Below are 3,049 nucleotides of genomic sequence, written 5' to 3'. Positions count from 1 at the left end.
CTGCACTGTCATCACTGCTCTATCACTGCACTATCATCATTGCAAGATCATTACTGTGCTATCATCACTGCAAAATCACCACTGCACTATCATCACTGCTCTCCCATCACTGCACTATCATCACTGCAAGATCATCACTGTTTTTTCATCACTGCACTATCCTCACTGCTCTATCATCACAGCACAATCATCACTGCTCTATCACTGGACTATAATCACTGCAAGATCATCACTGCACTGTCATAACTGCACTATTCTCACTGCTCTATCATCATTGTAAGATCATCACTGCATTGTTATCACTGTTCTATCATCTCTGCACTATCAATTCCTGATTAGGATTTGCTTATTCACTATGTGTGCATTCTTCTATGTGTGTGCATTCTTCTGTGTGTGTGCATTCTTCTATGTGTGTGCATTCTTTTGTGTGTATCTCTGTGTGTGTACCTGTGTGTGCATTCCTCTCTGTGTGTGCATTCCTGTGTGTGTGCATTCTTCTGTGTGTACCTCTGTGTGTATACTTGTGTGTGCATTCCTTTGTGTCTGTTTCTGTATGTGTATATTCCTGTGTGTGTGTGTGTGTGTGAATTCCTGTGTGCACTCCTCTCTGTGTGTGCATTCCTGTGTGTAAGGTGGTGCATATACATGTGTGTGGGTGTGCATAGATAAAGAGATAGGAGATAGATATTGGACATCTTTAATACTCTTCACTTTAGTTTTTGAGGCAGTTTCTCACTGAACTTGGAGCTCACTGGTATGGCTAGACAGACTGACCAATGAGCCTCTGATGTGTCCTCTCTTTACTTTCTCAGTGCTGGGCTTATAGACCTGTGTCAGCAAACTGAGCTCCTGGAGATGGAAACCACATTCTCTCTCAAGCTTTCTTTTTATCAACTGAACCATCTCCCCAGCCCCAAGATATATTGTGTTGATTTATACTTCCTTAATTCTATTTACCTTGTTAGTGTGTCTGCAGACTTATTCAAAACTATATCACCTTCGGGACAAGTCCATGATGCTAACCAACACTTGGGACTTTGAAGCTTGTCTAGTCCCAGGGACAAGAGGGGACCAGAGATGATCGTGAGCTCACCTCCATGCCTCGTCCACCATCATAGTTTGTGCTTCACTCTTTAAACACAGGGAAACAGACCATGGCTTTCAATAAAGATGATCCCCAACCTTGAAGGAGCTAGTGACATGATTGTTTACCCTTCAAAACTCATTGTCTTGCTTCCTTCTCCTGGAAGCCTTTCTGAAGAACCCAGAAACTGGCATTTGTTTTCTCTCAAGGGTGGTCTCTGGGCTGGGAATGCATTTTCATTTCTGAACTTATCACAGGGTACCATAGCCTTCTTTTTCCTCTCTGATTTTCCTTGCTGACTGTGGTCATGAAGCCTTAACACAATTTTATGGAACTGAATAACTGTTTTTTTTTAATGGGTGAAGCAGTAGCTTGTGTGACATTAGCCACAGAAAATATGTGATGTTCTTGAACTACAGTGATCTCTCCAGTCTCTGGCACCAAAGATGACTGGATCTGGTTTTTATTTATTTCTCATGAGACCCCCACACGTTGAAGGTCTTCCTCAAGCTCTCCCTTTTCTTCAGGGTCTGACCAAGGTCATTTGTGCAAATTCTTGTCTCCACATTTGTTTCTCTAGAACCCATGCCCTTTCCTGCCTTTCCTTCTCGCTGACTTACCTGGGACCCTTGAGAGACATGAGATGGTGATGTTCCAAAGGGAAGGGGCTGCAGTCTGGGTCTGTTTCCTGGCAGTGCCTTGGTTCCTGAATAAATTTACCTAAGTCACTGCCAGCTATCAGCTCTGTATGGGAAATGCAAGTGGAATTCTTGGAGGGGCTACACAATATCTGTCCCTTGTCCCTGAAGACAGTGAGTACTGGTACACACACACACACACACACACACACAGAGAGAGAGAGAGAGAGAGAGAGAGAGAGAGAGAGAGAGAGAGAGAGAGAGGGGTTCTTACCTGAAGAGAATGTAATACTTCAAAAGAACTTCCTGTGTCCCGCTATAGTCACCAAATGGCTGGCAAAATGTGTAACTTCCTCCACAAGCCCCACCTGAGATGAGAGAGTCTGATTGTTGCCACCACAGAGCAGTCTCTCTGTGTAAGCCATCTGGCCAAATGGAAGCATCCATTCTTCCTGCTCATCCTTGCCTCACTCACCCCTTGACATTGAGTGATTAACTTCTTGGGTCAGACAGGCAAGTGTATTAATTTTGTCATCACTGGGACCAAACAACCAATCTAAACAATTCGAGGGGAGGAAAGTTTCTCCTGGCTCATGGTTAGTTCTGATGCTTCTGGGCCTGGAGTAAGGCTGAGTGTCATGGCAGGAGACATACGGTGGATCTAGAAGCAGGGGGTGGGAGAGAGAGAGAGAGAGAGAGGCTCTGTCAGGAGCTCATTTCTTCTGGCTCTGCCCCTTGCCCCCTAACGGTTTCACTACCTCTCAAAATAGTGCCACCAGCTGTGGATAAAGTATTTGTTTCATGAGCATGTGGGGAGCATTTCACAGTTAGATCCTAACAGACATGAAGCTTGCTTGGCCTGCATGTTTGTTTTTGGATGAAGAGTTCAGTTGTCATGGCAGCCATACCTTCAGCATCTCCTGTGACTGATGGCTAGAGGAGGGGTTCTCTATCTGCCCTTGCCCGTCATACTTGCTCAGTCCTTAATGCCCCAGCTGCAAGGGTTCTTGGTGAAAGGAGGAAACTAAAGATCGATGGGCATGCTCATGTGGGACCAATTAATTCATTACACCTGGCTATGCAGAGAACTGGTCGGGTAGGTACTCTCAGCTCTGCACCATAGGCGACTGATGTACAGAGGATGGGAGGGCTGGGCCAAGGAACCAAGACGAGCCTGAAGGAAGGGGAAAGAAGCCATCTATGTCAGGTGGAAGTTGGGTACGGAATGCTTCAACCATTCAATTATCTTCCATTGAATAGAAGAAGATGAAGAAGAGGATGGAGGAGGAGGAGGACAGGAGGAGGACAGGAGGAGGAGGGGGAAGAG

This window comes from Grammomys surdaster, unplaced genomic scaffold, assembly GCF_004785775.1.
Source record: "Grammomys surdaster isolate TR1022 unplaced genomic scaffold, NIH_TR_1.0 66, whole genome shotgun sequence".
Classification (NCBI taxonomy): Eukaryota; Metazoa; Chordata; class Mammalia; order Rodentia; family Muridae; genus Grammomys; species Grammomys surdaster.
Note: the sequence above shows the minus strand (reverse complement) of the source record.